Source organism: Eptatretus burgeri, chromosome 16 (assembly GCF_056783735.1).
Source record: "Eptatretus burgeri isolate ZD-2024b chromosome 16, Ebu_testis_v1, whole genome shotgun sequence".
Taxonomy (NCBI): Eukaryota; Metazoa; Chordata; class Myxini; order Myxiniformes; family Myxinidae; genus Eptatretus; species Eptatretus burgeri.
In genome coordinates, this window is record NC_140976.1 from 48,523,600 (window position 1) to 48,550,031 (window position 26,432).

The following is a 26,432-nucleotide window of genomic DNA, read 5'->3' on the forward strand; positions in this document are numbered from 1 at the left end:
TTATGAAGAACTATCAAGACAAGAGGAGGATGTTGATAATACAGTGGTAGGAAGTGGATTCAATATTAAAAAAATCATCTTTTTAGATATACACATTCTAAAAATCAAACCCTCTTAAAGCTTCTTCTTATATTGAATTACCAAAAGAAATAAAACTAAAGAAGGCAGTTGTTAATATTAAGAACAATGATAATAAATGTTTTCTCTGGTCTGTTCTTGCTCACTTACATCCACCAAAATGTAATTCAGAAAGAGTAAAACAATATATGAAATATGAGAATACCTTGGACATTAAAGATTTTAAATTCCCAATGCCATTAACAGATATTCCTAAATTATAATCTTTCTATTAATGTATATGGATTAACGGATACAAACAAAGTTCAAATATTAAAAATTTCAAACAACTATAAAAATGAAGAAACACACATTGACCTTTTATATTTTAGTGTTGGAAAGAATTCACATTACACATACATCAATAATTTATCAAGATTAATCTCTTCTCAGGTATTCAGAACAGCAAACAAAATATATCCTTGTAAGCGATGTCTTAATTCATTTCATACAAAAGAACGATTAGAACAACATTCAAAATATTGTAGTAATCATAAATCAGCTATGTAATTACAATGCCTAAACCTGGTGAAAAGATTTATTTTGAAGATTATAATAAATCTATCATGCACCCATTTGTGATATACGCTGATTTTGGAATGTATCCTTAAAAAGATAAATACTGCTTCTCCTAATCCAAAGAACCATATACAAATAAATATCAAAAACATATTCCTTGTGGTTTCTGTTATTATATCAAATCATCTGTTGGAGAAAAGTATAACAAACTTGAACATTATCGTGGAAAAAATGCTTCACAAGAGTTTGTAAAACGATTAGAAAAGGATTGTATAAGACTCACTAAATTAATGAAAGAAACAAATGAACCGATGAAATTAACCAAAGAAGAAAAATTAGAATTTAGAATGAACAATATCTGTCATATTTGTGAGGGGAAAATTAAGGAGTCTAAAGTTAGAGACCATTGTCATCTTACTGGTAAATATAGAGGTCCCGCTCATTCCTGTTGTAATCTTAATTATAAATTACCTTCTTTTATTCCAGTCTTTCTTCACAACAGCGCCAACTATGATACACATCTATTTATAAATGAACTTTCAAAAACACCAGGGAATATTTCTGCTATAACAAACACAAGTCAAAAGTATATTTCATTTTCCAAAAATGATATTCACAAAACCTATAACTCGTATTAGGTTTTTAGATTCTTACAAGTTTATGGGAACACCACTAGCCTACCTCGCATCAAATCTAAGCTCCACGGACTCTTTTCCAAATCTTAATTCATTCTTTCCAAAGAGGAAATTCTCACTAAAGAGGAAATTCAGATTAAAGAGAGAATTCAAAGTAAAGAGGAAATTCTAATTATAAAGAAAATTCGAACTAAAGAGGAAATTCAGATTAAAGATGAAATTCTGATTAAAGAAGGAATTCTTACGAGAGAGGAAATTCAAACAAGGAATGAAATTCAAAGTAAAGAGAAAATTCTTACAAGTAAGGGAATTTATCCTTATGATTATATGGATTCATTTATGAGATTTAAAGAAACACAACTTCCTTCAAAAGAAAGTTTCTATAATAACCTTTATGAAGAAGAGATAAGTGATAAGGAATATAAACACGCACAAGAAATATGGAAAATATTTAAGATAAAGAACCTTGGAGAATATCATGATTTATATCTAAAAACAGATGTTTTATTGTTAGCTGATGTGTTTGAGGCTTTTAGAACACTCTGTCATAATAAAAATTGTTATGGATTAGACCCTGCCCACTATTTCACAGCTCCTGGTTTAGCTTGGAGTGCAATGTTGAAAATGACAAAACAAGATATAGATTTAATCAGTGATGTTGATATGCTTTTGATGATTGAGAAGTCCAAGAGAGGTGGAATATCACAAGTATGTTCAAAAAGATATGCTAAAGCAAATAATAAATATCTCCCAAATTATGATAGTGAAAAAGATAGTAATTATTTGATGTATTTTGATGCTAATAATTTGTATGGATGGGCAATGTCTCAATCTCTACCTTATGGTAAATTAGAGTGGGTGGAAGAAAAGGATTATGAAAAGGCTTTGATGAATATTGTTATTTCTTCTCAAGAGGAATTGAATGACGAAGAAGAAGGTTATTATTTTGAAGTTGATTTGAGGTACCCGAGTGATCTTCATAATAAGCATAAAGATCTTCCTTTTGCATGTGAGAAAGAAACTCCAAAGAAAGAATGGTTAAGTGATTATCATAAAAGTTTTAATATTAAAGGTAAATCAACAGAAAAGTTATTAACAACATTCTATGATAAAGAGGATATGTTTTGCATCAGAGAAGCTTAAAACAGTTTTTGAGAGAAGGATTGAGAGTAGCTAAAATTCATAGAGTTTTAAAATTTAAACAAAGTCCTTGGGTGAAAAAGTATATTCAATTCAATACAGATATGAGAGCAAATACAAAAGTAAAATTTGAAGGGGACTTTTATAAATTAATGAATAATGCTGTATTTGGAAAGACTATGGAAAATGTTAGAAACAGACAAAACATTAGATTCGCAACATCTTGGAAAGAAGCTTCGAGATTGATAAATAAACCAAGTTTTGAGAGAGAAGAGGTTTTTTCAGAGAACTTTTCTGCAATTCATATGAAAAAGGAAAGTATTGTAATGGATAAACCAATTTATATTGGAACAGCAGTTCTTGATTTATCAAAGATATTGATGTATGATTATTTGTATAATGACTTAAAGAAAGAGTATGGTGAAAATGTTTCATTGTTGTATATGGATACTGATAGTTTTATCCTAGATATAAAAACTGATGATGTTTATGAAGATATGAAGAAAAATATTGGAGTATATGATACAAGTAATTTCAGCAAGAAGAGTGAGTTATTTTCCAAAAAGAATGAAAAGGTTATTGGTAAGTTTAAGGATGAGTTGGGTGGAAAAGTAATGAGTGAGTTTATTGGATTGAGAGCAAAGGCATATGCTTATAAGTATGGTGAACAGATTGATAAGAGGTTAAAGGGAATAAAGAAATATGTAATAAAGAAATCAATAACTTTTAGAAATTATTATAATTGTTTGATGAATAAGAAAGAAGAATATAGGAAAATGAATACAATAAGAAGTTATAAACATAACATATATAGTGAAGAAGTAAATAAAAAGGCATTAGGAGCCTTTGATGATAAGAGATTTATTTTAGATAATGGAATAGATTGTGTTCCATATGGATATTGTATGATAGAGTGTATAAAATAGATTATGTTTTAACGATGGGAAGATGGGTTAGGGTTTTTTAAGGGCTACACTTGCGTTTTCACAATATATAAATGGTTAAACCAAGTAATAATCAAGCTAAAGAGTGAAAAAAATTTCAGTATGGGTATATAAATGGAAAACATAATGGATGTGAAATATATCAAATAAGCCTTATTGAAAAAATAACTAAAACAAGGGTAAATAAAACAAATTAGAGAATTAATTTAAAAACTAGTAAGTTAGAGGATGTAAAGAAAAAATTAATATCCTTGAATGGACTGAAAACTTTGATGGTTATCAATTGAACAATGAAAAAACAATTTACTATAATCTCAAAATTAAATGTGGCTCAGGAGGTGGCCAGATGAGAGCATTAAGAGAAGTTTATCATTTCGTAATGGCACAAATGGGGTATCTTAAAAAATATAAAGATTCAAATGTTTTGTTTGTCAATATTTTAGATGGGGATTATTGTGCAAAGAAAATTAAACTATTGAAGGAATTTGAGAATGAACAAATCTTTATAGGTTCAATGAGTGAGCTGTTCAACCCTCAGGTGTTCAATTCAATGAGGTTCAACCTCCAGGTTAAAAGGGGAGACAAATAAATATACCTTGGGATAAAAAGGGGATTTATTTTTAGGGAAAAAAAAATATAAATCGCTGAAAATCCCCCATTCATTTACATGGGGAAAAGTGAGCCAGAATCAGTATTCTTACCCTACTTATATATATATATATATATATATATATATATATATATATATATATATATATATATATATATATATATATATATATATCGATGTGTGTGTATTCATACAAAGAAAAATATAAATCTAACATCATTAAGTATGAAAACACAATTTTGAATGCATCTCACATAAATAATTCTAAAGCAAAAAAATTAATTTGTTGGGTGTTTTCAATCTTAATTTCACAAGAAAATAAAATAACTTCATTTTGCATAAACGTACATGTAAATATTTTCTCAATGTAAACTTAGGCTGGGTTTCCAACATACAACATTACAATTAACTATGCTGCAAATTCTATATAATCAAGGACGTGGATGGCTGGCACAGCGTGTTGCTGTTACTCGTTATTATTACACTAGTATGTGCCTGCCCGTACGTGCAAAAAAAAAAAAACTTAAAAAAAAACTTTCAAACAACCACACAGGCCGTTCCTTCGCTCTCATAAACGATGACTGGATTGGGGCATTGTGTTTATCTATAAATGCGCATTAGCAATCGAGAAATTATGAGAATACAGAAAGTCATCACTATCCGGAAGTCCGTACGTTGTAACCCATAATGGGGAACGTGGCTGAGGACCTCTTCCCCATCAGCCATGCCGATGCAGTTGATTTGGTAAATAAATGGCCATAACTTGGGAAGCACTTGTCTGATTAATATCAAACCTTGAAAAGGCACACACTCAGGTCCCCAGCAATATAGCTGGCAAGTTTAAATTAGATCGGACCAGTGGTTGTCGAGAAACAGCGGCCACAGACACACACACAGACACACATTGCTAGAATTGTGGATAGATGAGGGCTTGTTCCTGCCTGCAACTCAACGCCAATCAGGGGCATATTTCAAATGTTGTGATATGGCAGTGTCCACAGCCACCTCCGTTGCTGTTGGCTGACTGGCCATGGTACTGTGAAAAATAATAAGAATTTCCACTTCGTATATATTGGGCTTTATGATCATCAAACAAGACTTGCAATGTGAATTACACTCAAGTCATGCACATTATAATCTGTCATTTAGCAGAATTTATTACCTCTGACAACTTTATAAAAATTCAGGTTCCGGAAAGGTCTCTTCGCATTCTTTCCACACAAATTGTATGTGGACGTCACAGCATTGGACATCACCCTTATTTTTGAAAATAAAAACAATTTAGTACACCAGTGTTCGAAGCAGCTTGTAACAAGTTTTAAGTTCCACTGCCCTTAAAAAGCCTCAATTAATAATATATATATATATATATATATATATATATATATATATATATATATATATATATATATATATATATATATATATATATATATATATATATATATCTTCTTCTTCTTTCGGCTGCTCCCATTAGGGGGCGCCACAGCGAATCATCCGCATGATCCGCATAGTGATTTGGCACATGTTTTATGCCGGATGCCCTTCCTGACGCAACCCTGGTCGCCTCTTACGACGCAGGGATATGGTTCACCTATTTTAACCGGGGTATACACCGGCCCAGTATACTGGTACTCATTTCGCCGACCTCGGAAGGATGACAGGCTGAGTCAACCCCCTGGTGTATTAATTCAGTGGCCCAACGGGGCTTGAACTCAGGACCCTTTGGATCCCAAGCCGCTGCCCTAACCACTGCGCCAACACCAGGCTATATATATATATATATATATATATATATATATATATATATATATATATATATATATATATATATATATATATATATATATATATATATATATTTGAAAGTGTGTCTTTCTGTGTGTCTGTGTGTGTGTGTTTGTCTGTGACCTATGCACGCGAAAAGTACTGGACTGATCCTCACCAAACTTCACATGCTGACAGAACATGTACCCGGGAGTGTCCCGATGTAAAAGAATTGTACTTCCGACTTGTGGTTTCCGAATGACGTCATCACCTGATTTCGTAACGTAAATTTTTCAAGTTCAGCCGATTGACATGGGGCCAACGCCATTTGCAATAGAATGAAAAAAATAATGCGAGTCAATTGAAGACAATGACTTCCGACTTCCCGGTTTCCGAATTATGACGTCATCACCTGATTGCGTAACATTAATTTTTTGATTTCAGCCGATTGACATGGGACGAACGGAATTTGCTCGAGAATGAGAATTAATTAAGTCGCAAATGATGACATGAACCCAGCCTCACATTGTTGAGGCATTATGGTTTTTTATCTGATGCGGCAATAAATCTTAACATTTTTGAACTCGAGTCTTCTGCATATAAAACATGGCGGGGAAAATATATTATAGTGGTGATGAAAAAAAAATAATAATGGTAGCAGCCTCTACAATTAACTGTGACATATACTCCTTCAGACCCGCCGTCATCCATGGGATTCCTGTGCAGAGCACGGGTATCCCTGCTAGTTCTTAATAATATAAAGTTATTTTCATGTCTTTTGATAACCATTTTACCAAAGGAAAACAATTGTGCACCGACAAACTTGAACAATTCCCCAATAGTGACAAACTACCACAATGAAGGCTTCATTGTTACAAGTGGCAGTTTGTCGGCGGCCAAAGGGTTAATATTTTTTATGACAAAACTTCACATTTTCGGCGAACAATAACTGACAATTGTTTTCGGCCAAACTCGTTAAAAGAGGACAAAATTTTTTTTTTTTTTAAATAATATTAATTGAGGCTTTTTCAAGGGCAGTGGAACTTTAAATTTGTTACATTGCGGAACAATGCGGTAATTCGTCGGACCCGAACGGCCTAAGGATTATCCACACCAGAAAATATTTTAAAAAGTTCTGAACCAATTAAACTTGTCCAAAGTAATTTTTACAGAGTTCCCTTTTTTGCCACAGACCGGTGTTTTTTTTTTCACCAGGCCCGCGGAAAAATGAATTGATTATTTACCGTCGATTTCTCCACACGATCAGGGCCAAATCAGGGCCATGTCAGCGACAGCTAAACGTGATAAACGGACGATGAAATCGGGTGTTAGAGGTTTCGATCGTCAGATGCACGTTCGAGTCCAACGCTCGAACCACGATCGAGTGGCCCGAAGGGCCCGGGAGAGTTTCCATTGAATGTAACAATGTAGATTCCAGCACACCAGTATACAGGAACACATCATGGATTCTGTGATCTTTAAAACGTCCAAAAACAAAAGCTAAGCCATAAAATCGATTTATAATATTATACTTACCAAAAATGATCACAGCGGAAGATAATTTTAACTAAAAAAGCGAGTCTTCTGCAGATTAAAGCGGAATGTGTATCACACTCAGAAACAGCTAAAAGTTAACAAGTTTAACCAAACTTTGCAAATGGCGGCTCGTGATGCGGAAATAGGAATTAGCCAATCAGATATCTCCTCCGGTGAAAGGCAGACACAACCACACATGTCACGAGGTGGAAAAGCGGTCACCCTGGCAACACACGAGGCAGAAAAAACAGTTTTAGATAATCGCGCTGCGGCTGTACCGCGTTGTGATCTGGTTGTACAACCAAGCGGCCAATTCCCGACGTCGTGAATATTTCATACTGACGTCGTGTGTCTGCTGGGATTGCATCATTTACATCAAAAGATACATAATCAATCAACCAGCAGTTTACCTTTACATGACGAATGACAAGTACATCAAGTAAACAATGGACAAATCAACACAGTGTATGGCATATTAATCTGGAATCCTCGCAGCATCATGTGTGAAGTGCTCAGAATGGAACACCAAACAGCCAATTGTTCTGAACACTTACAGTCAGTTTGACACCAATTGGCTGCACAGAGAATGCACAAATACTTTTCAGGAGTGTCCCAAAATGACAGAACACCTCGTTATGGAAAAAGAACAATTCTAATAAGTTTTTGTGTTCGAGACACAACATTAAAAGGATGTATAAAGGAAGAATAGAGATCCTCGTTCCAGGTCGCAGCCCCGCCACCTCGTCTCATTCCTATCCCATGAGGAAACAGTGAAGTTTGAATGTTTCATTGCACCTGCTTCGAGATATAGGGCAAAGCAGATGCCGAAGGGACAAGACGATTGAGAAACTGTCTTGATGAAACATCCTCTTATGGTGAGCACACAAACTTAGTGTGGCAAGGGCAAAACAAGGAGCTCCGCTTTCATATGCTGCACAAGGCTGCAGGTCGCATCATTGGCTGAGGGTACAGCTGTGCCACTGATGCAATGCCCCAATTCCCAGTATAATGGTACTCATTTAACCGACTTCAGAAGAATGGCAGGCTGAATCAAACCCACCTGGTGTTAATTCAATGGAAAAACAAGGACTCAAACTCAGGACCCTGAGATCCCAAGCCAGCCACCCTAACCACTAGGCCAGCACACAAAGCTTAACAAGGAGCTGACGGGTCGCAATGTTACCTGAATACGAGATAATGAAAAACGTGAATACGTGACAACAGCAATTTTTATGGCACAAGCTTACAAGTCACATTGTCGAACATTATACCGAACCACAAAATGGCACAAACAATGATGAAAACATTTACAACTAGAAGGGCACTCAGAAGAGTGCATACTTCTGCCGTGCAATGACTTATCCAATTGAACATATCAGGCCCAATAAATATATCGTTTTTAGCCCCACCTCTCAATGGTGAGAATCCCGTTACAAATTAAATAAATCTCGTATCCGGATCCGGATCTTCACCAAAATCAAATAAAGTCGTCCTTGACACACAACCAACCTGTCCATTAAGTTTGGCCGAATCTGTCCACAACTTTTTGAGACATCGTGCTAAATATCGTCTTTGGTCCCATCTCTCAATGGTGAAGAATCACTTTAAAAAATTATCATAGCCGGATCCAGATCCAGATCTTCACTAAAATCTAATTAGTTCGTCCTTGTCACACCAAATTTCATCCGAATCTGTCTGCAACTTTTTGAGATGTCCTGCACACAAACAAACAAATGGACAGACAGGTGTGAAAACATAACCACCTTCCACCTTCGGTGGCGGAGGTATTAACAATATCAAACCAGATGGTATTCATAGAATACTTACCCCATGCAGTCTTGAGAAGGAATTATTAGTGCAAGCCAACTCTTCTCGTGGCAAATTTGTAATAAAAAAAAAATTAAATTCAAATCAAATGGAGGACCAAATAAAATAGGAACTGCATTGGAGTCATCCAAAAAAAAAAAATGAAGGTTCCAAAAAATAAATAATTGCGGCTCCCAGACCATGCGTGCGATCAGGTAGAAATTTATAACATACATTCCCCATCACAACTCGATCATAATTTTGAAGTTTCACATCGATTGATGCAGCAGCTCATGAGAGAGATTTTAAAAATATTTTCCTTCAACTCAATATGGTTGCCAAACCATGTGACCTTTCAATTATGCATGAAAACCCTGGTATCCCCAAGGCTTGGGGAACATGTGTGTGACGTTTTCCTTCAATCTGTCCAGCAATTCTGGAGAAGATTTTTAAAGGTTTCAGGGTAAATCCAATATGGTTGCCAAACCATGTGACCTGTGATGTCATCGTGTGAACATTTTGGTCCTCATGCACAGGCGATCATACTTGCAAATTTTCTCCTCGATTTGTTCAGTCGTTTGAGATTTTTGAAGGTTTAAAAAAATACATAAATATGGCTACCGAACCACGTGACCGATGATGTAATAAATTATTTTTCTGTTGGCCATTTTATCCCTTGATGACCCTCAAAAATGTTCATACTGATCAGATGTTTATTCTACATATGCAATTTGGACATCATAAAGAAGGCACCAATAACATCATTAAAAAAAATAAATCACACGTGTTTCTATTGTGGAGTACTTGACACGTGCCAAGTTTCAATTTTTTCCCAGGAAGCGGTTCTGGAGATACAAAGGTCCAACATTTTTCCTTTTTTCAATATGGCTGCAACACCACATGACCTAAGTTGTCATAATTATCATTAAAACATTCCACATGAGTATTCGCACCTATGGTGAAAATTTGATGTCAATCCAACAAGCAGTTCCAGAGAAAAGGGATTAACAAAATGCAGACACGCACAAATTGGGACAATCGCTTCATCCCACTTTTTGCTTCACGAGCTCGGGCGAACTAGAGCGTTCATAAAATGCGATACCTAACTGGAGAGCACAGTGTTGCTTCAATTCCACCTCAATGTTAATAAAATAATGATTTTAACGATTGTTAAAAAAATTCGAAAGTTCAGAGCCATTGAAGTTGTTCAGAATGAGTCTCAAACAACACTCTTACACACCACCCCATTAAACCGTTATTTAGATTGAAGTACCAGGAATGCAAAACTGGAGGTTCTTGGAAGTATTATGACAGACGATTTGTGTAGTCTTGTGTTGAAGTGTATAATTAAATTTAAATAAAATGAAGATTGTAAAAGTCGCATGAATAAATAAATTCCGCATTTTACATCACTTTATCGAACACATTACAAATTAGTTCTTCGTGTTTGTGTCCTTTATGTCATCCTTAAAAACAGTAAATTCCTGTTTGGAATGATTTTCATTTTTGTTTGACTGCCAGGCAGGCAGACAGAGAAAAACAATTATCTCACTCCTCTCTGTGCATGTGTGATCGGGGTGAATTCAGAGACAACCGACTGTAAAATGAAAGACTTCTCTTCATATTCCCATTCATGTTCAAAATATAACATTTAATTGAAATAAATTGTACGTTGATCAGAAACTGATAAGACGGACAGACGGACATGAACCAACTGCTTAACCCCGTTTTTCACTTTGTGTACACACGGTAACTACCAGGTGGAAAATAAATGTTCTGAACTGGCTCTCAACCACCAACAAACTTCGAAAAATTAGACTTTTGCTTGGAGTGTTGACAAAAACATTTCAGGCAAAATGTGAAGTTTTATTTCTACGAACGAGGAAAAATATCTTAAAGTCGGAATCTTGCAAGGTAGATAGAAATTGCATGAGCAGAAAGACATATTGAGCTTTACCAGCACAGTTCAAGCATCCGCGATTTCTTGATCTCAAGTCGTTTGTGATATATATATATATATATATATATATATATATATATATATATATATATATATTTACAATGGGGGTGGGGAAAGCCAACTGGTGGTGGGGGCAGTGTGAAAACGCATTTTTCGTAGAATCCGTTTACTTTGAAGAGCTCGATGGCAGAAGTTGAGCATTTATATCTATGTGCAGGTAAATACAATATCGTGTGGGCAAGACTTGTGTGAATACATGGAATATGGCAGAGTCAAGTAAAATAATTGGATTTTAGAAGGGTCGCCTTGAAAGTACGAGGAGAGAGTTATGTGCTTCAGATTAGGCCAGGCCGACAGAATGGTAATCTCCAGTGGAGAAATGATCAACCTTTAAAGAACAAATGAGCAGAGTGCAGAGTAAACATATTCCAATCAGGTGCAGCGAGAGACAGGATAAAAATAAAAGAATGGCAGAATGGGAAGTTAAAGGAATAACATCAGGAATTTATTAGGTATAAAATAAAAAAGTAGAAGGAGTTTATTAAGTGGAAAATAATCGGAAATAGAGTCAGATTGGAATGAGTACAGCATTTAACTGTTGGGCGGTGGGTTGACTCAGCCTGTCATCCTTCTGGGGTCAGCAAAATGAGTAACAGCTTACTGATATCTTGTGTTGAAGTGGCAACCTGTCCAGGATTGTGCCCAATAACCGAAGAGAGTGCTTTGGCAGCACAAACGCTCTTGCACAGAGTATGGTCCCAATGGATGGATTAAACTGTGAAGGGTCCAAAAGTTAAACGGAGAAGCCAAAAGAGATAATGAGAGATTTGGCAAGGAGTATTAAAAATTATAGCAAGGTCATAGTCATTAAGAGGTGGAATGGTCTTTTTCGGAGGGTGGCAGAAACAGGGACATCACAGACAGGTTTGAAATATAATTGGAAAGGTACCGAGAAGCAATGGGGGAGATAAGTGTATCGGAATGGAAGCAAAAATGGAAAGGAGATTGTGATTGAATGGCTGTGATTGTGAATGGGTGTGCTCATTGTGCTGTGGTAGTAGATAACGAGATGTTCTGAGTCGTATAGTTGTGGGTTTTGTGAAATGTGTGTGACATCTAGCTATGAAATGTGTGTGTCATTTCAACCCCCACCCAACTGAACCAACACGTATACATAACAAATAATAACTTACAAGATCCCAATAAATAATCACTATATATCTAAATGTCGTCATGCTCCATACATTTTGAATTTTATCTCTGCCAGATCGCACTATGCATTCTAGTTTTTGGTTTACATTAGCCGGAACAGTGGTCTGAGTGGCTGATAGGCTTTTGCTCCTTGAGGATGATGCGTTTTTTTTTTGTACCATGTGCGATGTAATTTGAGGCTTGTGCTCACCATTACAGCCAGGACACATATATATATATATATATATATATATATATATATATATATATATATATATATATATATATATATATATATATATATATATATATATATATGTACATATAAGTGAGCACTGCAACTAAGTTTTACAAGAAACAAGGTGGAGGGGATTGCAAGAATGGCCACAGGTAGAAATGATATAATAGGTACAAACTTATTTTGGATAGGTTGTGACTGGATCTGGTATTATGGTGGCTAAGAAGTGGGTGAAGAAGGTGTTGGAGGTTACGAGGGTAAATGCAGGAGTTATAGTCCTAACGCTGTTGTTTGATAAGTGTATATTTACAGTGGTGTCAACATACGCCCCACAGATAGGATTAAGTGAGGAGGAGAAAGATGAGTTTTGGGACACACTTGTGTATGTTGTTTCAGGGATTAGTGAGAGAGAAGTTGTTGTGAATGGACTTGTTGGAGCATTAGCAGAATAATTTGTGGGTGTGCATGGTGTGTCAGGTTTCGGAGTTAGAAACACTGAAGGTGTAAGAATACTTGAGTTTGGGGAGGCTTTACATATGGTCATCTGCAATACAATGTTTAAGAAGAGGCTGAGCAGACTGATCACTTATGAGTCAGGAGGTCATTTATAGTTAGGAGATTAGACTTCTATTTAGATTAGATTTCATTTCTAGTGAGGGGATTACTACTTTCTAGTTAGAAGATTAGATAGGAAGTTGGTTACAGATGTGAAAACAAAAGGTGAAGAAGAATGTACCTTACAACATCGGCTGCTGGTGTGTGATGTAAAGTTAAGTTGGAGCAGGGAAAAGAGGAAACGAGTATGGAAACAAAGAGATCAGAATGTAAAAGACCATTTCTATAGGGAACTTCTGGAAATGAATCTTGGAAACCCTATGGTAGGAGAGGATGTAGAGAGTTGTTGGAACTCTTTAAATGATGGGCTGCTGCGACCCAATGAAAATACATGTGGCTGGTCAAAGGACCCAGCTAGATATGAGGCTACATGGTGGTGGAATAATGAGGTGAATATGGTGATTCAAGAAAAAAGAAAATTGATTTGGATTTGCAAAAAGGGAGGGGATGAGAAGGAATACTTAGTGGCTAAACGTAGGGCAAGAAGGGAAGTTTACAAGGCCAAAAAATGAGTACAGGATTCACTTTCAGATGTGATAAATAATGCAGATAGTAGAGGGGACATATTTAGGACAGCAAGGCAAATGATCAGTCAAAATAAGGATCTCATAAGAGGACAATGTGTGAAGGATGATGTGGGAAATGTACTGGTTGACCAAGGGGAGATGAGAAATGCTTGGAGGAGTTACTATGAGCACCTGCAAAATGAGGAGTTCCCTTGGAAAAGGGATATTCTGGGGGCAGTCGAGCCAGTGCAGGGCCCACCACCTGAGATAAAGAATGAATGGGTGAAGAAAGCCATCGATGAAATGAATAATGGTAAAGAGGTGGGCAGCACTGGTATCGTCACAGAGATGCTGAAGGCATCTCATGATATTTGAATGAATTGAATCACTAAATTGATAAATGCATTTACAAGGGAGACATCTATCTCAGATGACTGGTTGAAGAGTACAATGGTGAATATTTATAAAGGGAAGGGTGATGCCTTAGTTCAGAGCAACTATAGGGGTCTGAAGTTGTTGGACCATGGAATGAAAGTGGTAGAGTCATGGACAAATTAATATGACAGAGTGCAAATATACATGAAATGGAATTTGGTTTCATGCCAGGAAGGGGCATGATAGCGGCAATTTCAGGAAAAATATCTGGGGAAGAACAAACAACTGTACTTTATATTTGTGGATTTGGAGAAGGCGTTTGATAGGGTGCTTCAGGAAGTGGTGCAAGGGTCCATGAGAAAGTTACGTGTGGAGGATTGGTTAGTTCGGGTAGTCATGGCAATGTTTGATGGCCCCAAAACCCTCTGTGAGGAAAAATGGAGTGCAGAGTGAGGATTTTTAAGTGAAAGTGGGTGTTCATCAGGGTTCAGTCTTGAGCCCAATCCTGTTCATCATGGTTCTTGAGGCTATATCACAGGAATTTTGAGAAGGCTCACCTTGGGAGCTCCTGTATGCTGATGACCTGGTGCTGATAGCCAACAGTGTGGAAGGGGTAATGGGTAAATATACATTATGGAAGGAGGGTATGGAGGGCAGAGGACTGAAAGTGAATGCAGGGAAAATAAAAGTACTGATTCGTGGTGCAGGAGAAGAAAGTGTGGAAAAAAGAGGGAGGTGGCCCTGTGCTGCCTTTAGAAAAGGTGTATTTGGCAAATCAATATTGTGTAAATCCTGCAACTGCTGGGTGCATAAGAGGTGTAGTGGAATCAGGGGTAGACTGCAGGTGGCACCTGACTTCAAATGTGCTGTTTGTGCAAGCAAACAAGTGACTCCAGTTAGAGCGGAAAGGTTAGTTTATGGGGATATATCCCTGGAATGTGTAGATAAATTGTTACCTTGGTGATATGATTAGTGCAGGTGGTGGTGTGAAGGCAGCAGTGAATGCAGGAATTAGAAGTGGCTAGAGGATGTTTAGGGAGTTGTTACCCCGGTTGACATCAAAAGGGAACTCTGTCCGTGTAAAGGGAAAACTTTGTGCAGCTTGCGTTAGAAGCGTGATGATGTATGGCAGCAAAACATGAGTGATTAAAAGGGAGGTGAACGGAGGTGTGAACGAAATGAAATTAGAATGGTGATGTGGATGTGTGATGTGTCACTGAAGGATAGGAAATCTTCTTCTTCTTCTTTCGGCTGCTCCCGTTAGGGGTCGCCACAGCGGATCATCCATATGATCCGCATAGTGATTTGGCACATGTTTTACGCCGGATGCTCTTCCTGACACAACCCTGGTCGCCTCTTACGACACAGGGATATGGGACACCTATTTTAACCAGGGTATACACCGGCCCAGTACAATGGTACTCATTTCGCCGACCTCGGAAGGATGACAGGCTGAGTCAACCCCCTGGTGTATTAATTCAGTGGCTCAACGGGGCTTGAACTCGGGACCTTTTGGATCCCAAGCCGCTGCCCTAACCACTGCGCCAACACCAGGCTATTCTGAAGGATAGGAAATCAAATGTGGAATTAAGAGATAGGTTTGGTGTAGAAAGCATTAGTGAGGTTAGGGGTAGGGTTTGGTTGAGATAGTTTTGGCATGTGGAAAGGATGTGGTCGGCTAGTTGTGTGAGGTGTATAAATATGAAAGTGAATGGAAGGAGAGCTGGAGGCCATCCAAGGAAAACATGGGATGTGTTAATGAGAGATGATCTTGGAGTGAAAGGCCTAACAAGAGGGCGAGTAAGGGATCGTGCAGCCTGGAAAGCAGCCATTAGGTCAGTGTTTCCCAAACTTTTTTTGAGCACGACCCAAATCCGGGTGTGGTGAAAATCTCACGACCCAAGCTTCAATCAGCGTCTTTTTCCACGAAATATAATATCATAATAAAATCAGACAACCAGCGCTAATACATACCATATTAGTGTGAGAGGTGTAATTGCAGCTTCGTCTGCATGATGTCTTCGATGCGGGGCTCGATCTTGCAGAGTGCAATGCGCATGTCGTGGCCGGGGTCAAGGCGATTGCGCGCCTTGGTTTTGATGACCATCAGCGCTGAAAAGCCTTGCTCGCACAGATACGTGGTCACAAACGGGAGCCGAACATTCATGACTTCGGCACCGATTATGGGCTTTTCTTTCTTGACCGCAGTCCAGAACTCTCCAAGTGACGCTTTGGCATAGAGTTGTCGATGGAACTCGTCGTGATGCAGCTCGATGAACTCTTCTTGCAGTCCATGGACATCCTCAGACAGGTCGTCAACCTTAGCCTGGAACAGATTCCTGAACCAGTGCTAGGACGCCAGATCTCTGTCCGGGATGTAGCGATCAAACTCGGTGATCAGGTTCTCCAAATGGTTCACCAGGATGGGCTTGATCGCATCGAGCGCTCCAATCTCGTCGTCCTCCCACTCTTCCAAGTACTCGTTCAATGACGGAAACGCCGCTGTTCTTCCGCGCTCCAGTTTCCCCTTCCAGAGCAGCAGCATTTCCTTGAAGGCCGACAGTTTCTCGGAGAGTGTGATGATGTTTTGATCCCTGCCTTGCATGGATGTGTTCAGTTCGTTCAATGAGGCAAAGACGTCGTTGAGGTAGCAGACTTTGAGCATCCAAGGCTTCTCGTGGAACCGGATGGCATGGCGATGGTACTTCTCGTTGAGGATATTTTGCAGCTCTGTTCGTAGCTCCACTACATGATGCAGGACCTTGCCGCGGGAGAGCCATCTCACACTGGAGTAGAAGAGGAAATGTTGGAATTCAGACTCGAAGTCAAGACACATCTTCTCGGACAGGCGAGAGTTCACGGCGCTGGTTTTGACGAAGTTGACAACGGCGCCAAACTCCTGCATCACTGCCGAAAGATCCGGCGACAGATGTTGCACAGCAAGGTTCTCGCGATGCAAAAGGCAGTGGAAAATTCCGACGCTCGGATTGACTTTCTTGACTCGCGCAGTGAATCCCTGTCGAACACCAAGCATCGCGGGAGCGCCGTCGGTGCACAGGCTGACAGTTTTCCCAGCTCAGGCCTTCTTCTTGTTGGAAGTTGTCCACGACGTTAAAGATATCGGCGACAGTTGTCGTCGTTTTCATTGGCGTGCAGAATAGAAATTCTTCCTCGAGGTCCGTCTCATGATTGCTTGTTGGAACGCTTTGCCATCCTGCAAACGAAATAGGCGACCAGATCAGTCAGTGGAGTCAGTGTCAAGGCTAACTGACACAAAACACGCAACGCAATGTGGAGCAGAAAACTGCGCTGCGCAGTCCAGCCAGCAAGGCAGATCACACAAAACAGCATCTCGACTTGTCAGTCAGCCATGTGAAGTGACCGGACTGAGTTCGTCACCTCACGAAATTACTTCGGTTGCAGAGAGAGCGAGTAATTGGAAAGGCGAGCTGGTGAAATGATTGGCCTGCAGATAACCATTTTGGGCGGGTACAAAGTACTGAACGGTACTGAACAGCAAGAGTAGGTAGAAATGGAAGTGTCGCTGCACCTCGGGCTGAATTATCGAGTGGAACGGTACCAAACGGCACTGTCCTACGATGTGGCGTTTGCACAATTGCTTTTTACCCGCTTGATATATAAAAAAAAAAAATTGCCGGTGTCCTCGCGACCCATTTTTGGACCCTTCGCGACCCACGTTTGGGTTGCGACCCATAGTTTGGGAAGCACTACATGAGGTGAACCACGGCTTGCACAGGCAAGCATGGAAACGGCCGTAAAACGATGATGAGGATGATGCATATAAATGAAGACCCACCCACATCTCTCACCTGTGAATGGAGGGAATAGCCAATCAGCTCTCACCTAATCGACGACTTTAGTACTTAACTTGTGTAGGTCTTCTTGGGTTGCTTTATGCAGTTACTTTGGCTTGAGTTGCATGGAAGGGGTCAATTATATATATATATATATATATATATATATATATATATATATATATATATATATATATATATATATATATATATATATATATATATATATATATATATATATATATATACATATATATACACATACACACACAGGGTGTTTCAGAAAGAGTGATGCAACTGTTTGTTTATTTACAAAGAAACAGAAAGCTCAGGAATGTGAACCAAACATTTCTTGAAAGCTTATGACATGGTATTTTCTATCACTGATTGCAATGGCAGGAAGTCACTGCTGGAGTTATTGAGAGCCCAAGGTCTGACAATGGCATTTATACCAAATCCCTGTAATTGACGTTCTCGATGTGTGCCCCTCTCGATGGTTCAGACAGGCATTGATCCTGACTCCAAAGTTCTGTCCAACTTTCATGTAGGTCTCATGTGACACTGCCTGGAAATATTCTGATACCTCCTGCTGCAGATCATACAGTGTGGCAGGGCAGTTGGTATAGAAAGAGCCCTTGCCATCCCCCCAGAACCATTCGTTCAGAGGGTTCAAGTCTGGGCATTGGGGTGCCAAGTTATGAGCATTACCTCGGGCAATGAGGCAGCTTCTGAAGAGCTGTTGTGGTAAAATGATGGTGTCACCAGCTGTATGCGGGGGTGCACCATCCTATATAAACCGGGTCATACTGAGCTGGTTTGGGGTGACCTTTTTAGCTAGATAATTGTGGAACTTCTGGAGCATGGCCCAGTAGCGCTCACCAATCACCATCCTGCTGTTGTCATTCTCAAACCAGTGAGGCCCTAGTGGTCCTCATCTGGCATTAAAGGTGCAGAAGCATGTGACCTTAGGCCCTTTCACTTACCTCTCAGTGATCTCCTCAGGTTGCTCTACCCCCCAGAAAATGTTGTTGATCGATACTGTTTAACTGGAAATCGGCTTAATCACTGAACCAGATCAGGTTGATCCAGTTTGGATACCCTCCATTCTGTCACTGAACCAATTGCAAATATCATGTCTCCTTCTCATGTCATCTTGACTCAATTTATGCCTAACATAGATGATGTATGGGAAAAGCTTCAGTTCCTCAGTGAAGATATGCCAGGGTGATGTTGGTTTGATGCCTAGCTCCTGGGAGCGCCGGCGGTGGGACTTCTTGGGACTGTCCACTGCAGAATCCCACACGGCGTCGATATTGGCTTGGCTCTTGGTTACTGATGCTGGAAGGCCACTGTTGCCCTTGCTCTGGTTGTGCACTGTGCACTGTACCCTTGTGCTCAAAATGTTTCACAATATGTTGAATGACACAATTTGTGGGTCCATCGCATGTTCTGAAGTCGTATTCCTGGCAGAACTTCCAGCGGGTGTCCACATATAAATTTAGTCTCATACCACAGAGCTACCACTTTTGTGAATGGCATAGTTGAGCTACGGAGCTATAAATCCCATGGAACAAATTCACGATAACACCACCAAACCCTGAAAAGGAAAACACTATTGGTCAAAAAACAATGAATTGGCAGGAAGTCAAAGTTGCATCGATTTTTTGAAAACATACATACATACATACATACACTGTTACGAATTTCGGCCCGTTCGGCGTGCGATCGGCCACGTAACTCAAATCGCGACGCGTCGCCCACCAGAACGGACAATTCAGTCGTGACCCTCTTGGAACTACCGCCAAGGAGCGAGCCACGGGTGGGGGTTTAACCTCACCACAACCCAGTCCGCATTCTACCCGCGCAAAATAGGGTGAATCGCCGAATGTCGATATACCTAAGTACCCGCGCGAGTAGCGTACCGAGCAGTTATACCACGCCGCAGGTCGACTCGACACGAACCGCTTAAGCGGCTCGTTCCGTGCTGCAGGGATAATCAAGCGGAGTTATCGTCGACCTCGACGGTTCAGATTATTTACCGGGTGTTTTAAACCCACTATCAATCCCTTACGTGATGCAAGATGGAGCTTTCAATAAGGGGGAAAAAAAGGACGCAACGAAACGGGAACCAGTTCACACAATGCACATTTATTTCACACACACAAGCACGTAAGGCAGTAATGCAATGACACAAAATGCAACAAAAGCAAAAGCACTACGACTGACTATAATTATTTACAACACTTAAACAATTATACAGCATTCATTCAAAAGCAAAGAAAAGACCTCCCCATAGGGAGGGAGGTAGACGGGGTCCGTGGACCAAATGTGCGCGGAACCTGGAGGAGCGGCCAGGTCCACGAGACCGACAAGGTCTTACCCGCGTCCTCATGATGCGATGGCGGGCAAGCCTCCAATGTCCGCGCAGCTGCGCCCCGACTCCGTGCCCCTAGCGTGGTCGGTGAGCCCTCTCCGGCGTGCTCCGTGCCAGCACGGTTGGGTCGGCACCACGGTTAGGGTGGGGAATAAACGGGGCCACCGGCACTATCTCAGCGCGGATGGGGGGGGGGAATTGTTGATTCTCAGGGTCGAGCGAGGGGAATGGCTGGCTGGCTTGGTCGCTTGTGAGAGCGAAGGTGGGTCGATTCCAACGACGAGACGACACCACACTACAACTCTCCAACCTCGATGACGACCTCAGTCTTCACTCGACCAGCGCGCATCGCCTTGTGCTCGCGTCTTTATAGACCAGAGGAGGAGCCTGTATGCAGATTTTAGGATCAAAACGCGATTGGAGGCGGGGCCACGCCACCCTCTGTTCAGCCATTGGCGTGGCAAAAAGGGGCGTGAGCCTCTTTTGATCCGAATTCTGTCCCGTAAAGAATCCACATTCATCGCGCTTGGAGGCGGGGCCATACCGTCCGACGCTCGCCCATTGGACGGAGAAAAAGGGGCGTGAACCCTTGCTGATCCGAATTTCTCCCCGAGAGGAACGCATTCGTACCCGCGGCTCAACATCAATTACCGAATGGGCCCTGGACAGCACGACGTTTGGTGTGGACTGGTGGTGTGGTCGATGGTTGTAGAAGGAGATAGGCGAAGGTGGTGGGGGGTTTGCTGTGGTGGTTTGGTGGTTGGCGGGCGTCGTTTGGGAATGGCGGTGAAGCGATGTTTGCGGGATGGAGTTGTGGAGGTAAAGAGGCAAGGGTGGTGGTGTTTGAGTTGTTGGTGGCTTAATGGTACAAAATAACAATAGAGAAAGAAAAATGGCTAACTCAAAGCGTCGCAGCCCGGATGAATCACATAAATTCCCTCTATACAACGGGTGTGGGCTAATTACACATGAACTTACCGATACAAAACGTAGCTAGTGGTCAGGCTTGCCTGTGGTGTCGACGTAAAAGTCACTGTATTGGTGCCAGACAAGCTGGCCTTGCGCCCGTCAGGGACAGGAGACACGGTCGTGCCGAGGTTCCGTCAGCCCTTCCGCGCAGAACCGCGGTTTCTGGCCTGTGAGCTCCAACCAGCCACTATGGTGCGGTTCCTGGTGTAGGAACAAGACCGCTCACAGCCGCCAGGAAGCCAGTTCTAGCACCAAGATGCGAGCAGGAGAGGGAGGCAGGTCCGCCCGCCGTTCGGTCCTGTACTCCGGGCCAGCAGAACCCGAGGGCCAACCAAGGTGAGGCACAGCAAGGCCACGAGACATGAAGAATCGAGGAATGAACAAGGAGAACGAGAGGAGAGGAGAACGAGAGGAGAGCGAGACGAGAGGAGAGCGAGAGGAGAGGAGAACGAGAGGAGAGCGAGAGGAGAGGAGAACGAGAGGAGAGCGAGAGGAGAACGAGAGGAGAGCGAGAGCGAGAGGAGAGGAGAACGAGAGGAGAGCGAGAACGAGAGGAGAGGAGAACGAGAGAGAGAGGAGAACGAGAGAGAGAGAGAGAGAGAGAGAGGAGAACGAGAGAGAGAGAGAGAGAGAGAGAGAGAGGAGAACGAGAGAGAGAGAGAGAGAGAGGAGAACGAGAGAGAGAGAGAGAGAGAGGAGAACGAGAGAGAGAGAGAGGAGAACGAGAGAGAGAGAGAGGAGAACGAGAGAGAGAGAGAGGAGAACGAGAGAGAGAGAGAGAGGAGAACGAGAGAGAGAGAGAGGAGAACGAGAGAGAGAGAGAGGAGAACGAGAGAGAGAGAGAGGAGAACGAGAGAGAGAGAGAGGAGAACGAGAGAGAGAGAGAGAGGAGAACGAGAGGAGAGAGAGAGAGAGGGAGAACGAGAGAGAGAGGAGAACGAGAGAGAGAGAGAGGAGAACGAGAGAGAGAGAGAGAGGAGAACGAGAGAGAGAGAGAGGAGAACGAGAGAGAGAGAGGAGAACGAGAGAGAGAGAGGAGAACGAGAGAGAGAGAGGAGAACGAGAGAGAGAGAGAGAGAGAACGAGAGAGAGAGAGAGAGAGGAGAACGAGAGAGAGAGAGGAGAACGCGAGAGAGAGAGGAGAACGAGAGAGAGAGAGGAGAACGAGAGAGAGAGAGGGGCGAACGACACAGAGAGGGGAGAACGAGAGAGAGAGAGGGGAGAACGAGAGAGAGAGAGAGGGGAGAACGAGAGAGAGAGAGGGAGAACGAGAGAGAGAGGGGAGAGGGAGAGAGAGAGAGGGGAGAACGAGAGAGAGAGAGGGGAGAACGAGAGAGAGAGAGGGGAGAACGAGAGAGAGAGAGGGGAGAACGAGAGAGAGAGAGGGGAGAACGAGAGAGAGAGAGGGGAGAGCGAGAGAGAGAGGAGAACGAGAGAGAGAGGAGAACGAGAGAGAGAGGGAGAGAGGAGAGAGAGAGAGAGAGAGAGAGAGGGAGAGAGGGAGAGAGAGAGGAGAGGGAGAGAGAGAGAGGGAGAGAGAGAGAGAGGGAGAGAGGGAGAGAGAGAGAGAGAGAGAGAGAGAGGGAGAGAGAGAGAGAGAGAGAGAGAGAGAGAGAGAGAGAGAGAGAGAGAGAGAGAGAGAGAGAGAGAGAGAGAGAGAGAGAGAGAGAGAGAGAGAGAGAGAGAGAGAGAGAGAGAGAGAGAGAGAGAGAGAGAGAGAGAGAGAGAGAGAGAGAGAGAAGAGAATCTGTGGTGCCACCTCGACAAGAGCTTTTCCTTTCTCACTCCTCTTTCCTTCCTCTCCCAACCAGATCGCTTTTTCTACTCGAGTCCTCGTCACTTCTAATGGAGCCCTTTTATTGGCCCTCTGCCTGTCGCCTTCCGCCAATCGTGATCAAGGGGCGGAGCCATCCGCAGCACCGTCCTGTTACGTCACGACAAGCCTACAGGAAATACTAAAAGGGGATATGCATAAACACTTACCCTAACCCATCTCCCTATCTAATTACGTGACAATTATCATTTCCCCCTTAAAGAAATGGACAATTTATCACCACTGAATTGCTACTTATTACATCGAGATCCTGGTACAACTTGAACAGCATGGCATACTTAATTAAACATCCTAACTTCCCTTTGAATGCATACCCCCCCTCCCCTCAGACGTAACAATACATACATACATACGCCTGGTGTTGGCTTAATCATTAGGGTGGTGGCTGGTGGGCTTAGAATCCAAGGATCCTGAGTTAAAATCCCACTCTGCTGTTGAATTTATACCAGTTGAGGTTGACTCTGCCTGTTGTCCTTCCCAGGTCGGCAAAAATGAGTGCCAGCTTGCTAGTATTCTGTGTCGGAGTGGTGACCCATCCAGGATTGTGCCCAATAGCCAAGGAGACTACTGAGGTAGCACCAATGCTCTGCACAGAAGAAGGAGCTTCAAACCAAAAGTAAAAAACTAGATCGACTCCACTAATTTGAGCAAAGAAGCGAGAGCAGTCCCAGTCTCAGGCAATGTTTTTCCGGCTTCACAGCCGGCTTTCTCCTCAGGCACAATAGGTCTATTGTGCCTCAGAAACAGAAACTGGACTGATTTGATCTTTGCACCAGCAGACAAGGGCAGAGCAGTGACAGTAACTGAGAAGGAATCTTACCATAGTAAAGTTATATCATTACTGGAGAATGGTAAAACTTATCAAAAATTACCTGATGACCCAACTCCAAATCCAAATCAACAATTACCTGATGACCCAACTCCAAATCGACAAATCCTTCAACACGCAATTGTCCTTGCTAAAACGAGCAGGCAGGCTGGACAACCAGGACTACAACTGGCTTTACTGCAGCAATGTTTCAGCATCCAGACTGTATGGTCTTCCCAAGATCCACAAAGACAATGTCCTTCTGAGGCCCATCGTGTCCTTCGTCAATGCACTATCTCACTGATTGTTAGGGTTTTTTTAGCACGTATCATTGGCAGATTTGCAGGAAAGACTGATAAAACGGTTAAGATTTTTTCCTACAACCTTTCCATTACCTAATTTGATGAAATATATATATATATATATATATATATATATATATCTCAAAAAAATATGCACAGTATATATAATATATAATAATAACAATTTCTTATAATGCTTTGTCATCCTCTTTCACACATGTGGTACTCATTACTGTATCATAATGCACTCCTCTTCTTCTATTTCAACAGACTGCTCTCAATTCGACCTTTCCTTCATATTTATCTAAAAAGAATCCAACTGTTACAGCGTTTCTTCTCTCCCTTCTCTTAATTCGCCTTTATTGCATCCATCAAGAAATGTCTTTAATCGCATCTCTGAATTAAAAATTTAAAAAACCCAGTTTGCTATGAGTGTTCGCATTCCATCAACCATTGTTTTTTTTCCAACTTCAGTGCCAACTCACCAGTCAACTAAAATTTCAGGTCAATAGGATGAAAATTGACGATTTTTTGCAACTTTGACCTTTTGATGGAAAAAACAACAACAACCAATTGGCTTTGAGCTTTTGAGTCATGAACCAATTCAGTGACCAAATATGCAAATTCTAAAAATTTCAGGTCGATTGGATAAAAATTGATGATTTTATGCAACCTTGACCTTTTACGAAATTAACTATTAATTTGTCTGCTCCATATTGTCAAAATAAAGCTTTGTTGCAAATTTGATGAGAAAATCTCAAATGGTGAAAAGGTAATTGCTCAGACAGACACGCAGCACGCACGCACGCACGCACACACGTGATTTAAACTCCTGATTGACTCCTGCTGTGCGGGGGACGGGCTAATTAGGATTACCATTCACAGAATAAGCAGGCAATCTCATAAGATCACACAGATGCAGTAAATTTATTTAGACAGAGGCAGAAAACTTTACCGGATGAAGCAGCAGTCACAATTGAGAAAACAAACAAAATTTCTTCTCTCCGATCCATTCCCTCTTGTTAACATCTTGGAGCTCTCATCACTTTGAATGGCGTTTCGGTTACAGCGATTGCAAGTGTGCCAAAGAACAATCTGCAATGAGTTCATCAGGAGAATATGTCATAGCGGAGGTCCACGCGCAAAAGCAGTTTCTATCTCGAGTGCTTTGGACTTCAGCTACTTTCAGCGATTTACCTCTGGTGTTGGCGAGCTATTAACCTCTCCATCGATTTCCTTTTTGCCTTCTTCTCAGGAACGTGTGGTGCAGGTCTTGCTTCCTCCAAAATAACCACATGCCATTAGGAAATCGAAAGGTTTAAAGGTTACTTGGAATGGTTTACGTGGAACAGATTCCAAACCATTGCTGCGCTTTATTGTGTAGCTCTGCTGACTTTTCGGATCAAAAGTCGAGCTTCCACTGACAAGGTGCTTTTGGAGGTGTGCCCATTATGGAGATGAAAATTAAAGATACCTGCGCCAACATGAAGCTGCCTGTTTTTGTGAGTGGTCCAAGACTTGTTTGGGTTTGGATCCTGCGGCTCGCTCTCGCCGACTCACACGTGACAAGTGTAACGGGTTTGCCTATTGAACACACCTTAACATGTGTTGAGGGAGGCCTTTCTCCTGCAGTGGACTGGAATAGGCTAGTTGACAGTGACCAAATGAAGTCCCAATTCTCGGTGCATTGGACACATAGAACTTGCTCAGAATGATAAATTCTCAACTTCACAAATCACGTTACAGGTATGCTGATGTCAACCAGACAAACACAGAAAAACACACACACACACACACACACACACACACACACACACACACACACACACACACACACACACACACACACACACACACACCCTTCATTCCAGTTATTTCCAAACTAACTTGGAATTACAACAGTGTATTTTGTACAATACCCTCAACTGATTTTACATTATTTTATGCACCACGAGACGACACCACAAACCAAATATATATATATATATATATATATATGTATATATATATATGTAATGTATGTATATGTATATATATATATATATATATATATATATATATATATATATATATATATATATATGTAATGTATATTGATATATGCCTCCATCGGCGCCAGCTCTGCGCTCAGTTTCACCACAGATTTCCTTGCCTTCTCGCCTCGAAACCCGAGCACGCCTCGAGACCGAATGTTTCCCCCAAACTGAACCCTTTTTACGAGGTCTTCGTTCGCTCGCTGCGAGACACTCGCTCCTCCCCCTTTACGAAGCTGAAAAAACTCCTCCCCTTAGCTCCACCTCCCTCTCCAGGCCACTCCTCCTCAGCCCACTGGGCGGGGCCTATCGTCCGGAGAGGCGAAGGAAGAAGAGGG

The 26,432-nt window shown here is 41.3% G+C and overlaps 1 long non-coding RNA gene across 2 annotated transcripts in view; it reads left to right on the forward strand.

Moving 5' to 3' along the window:
- Window positions 1-26,432, forward strand: part of LOC147011041 (uncharacterized) — a 147,429-nt gene that overhangs the window by 89,227 nt on the left and 31,770 nt on the right. The window lies entirely within an intron of this gene.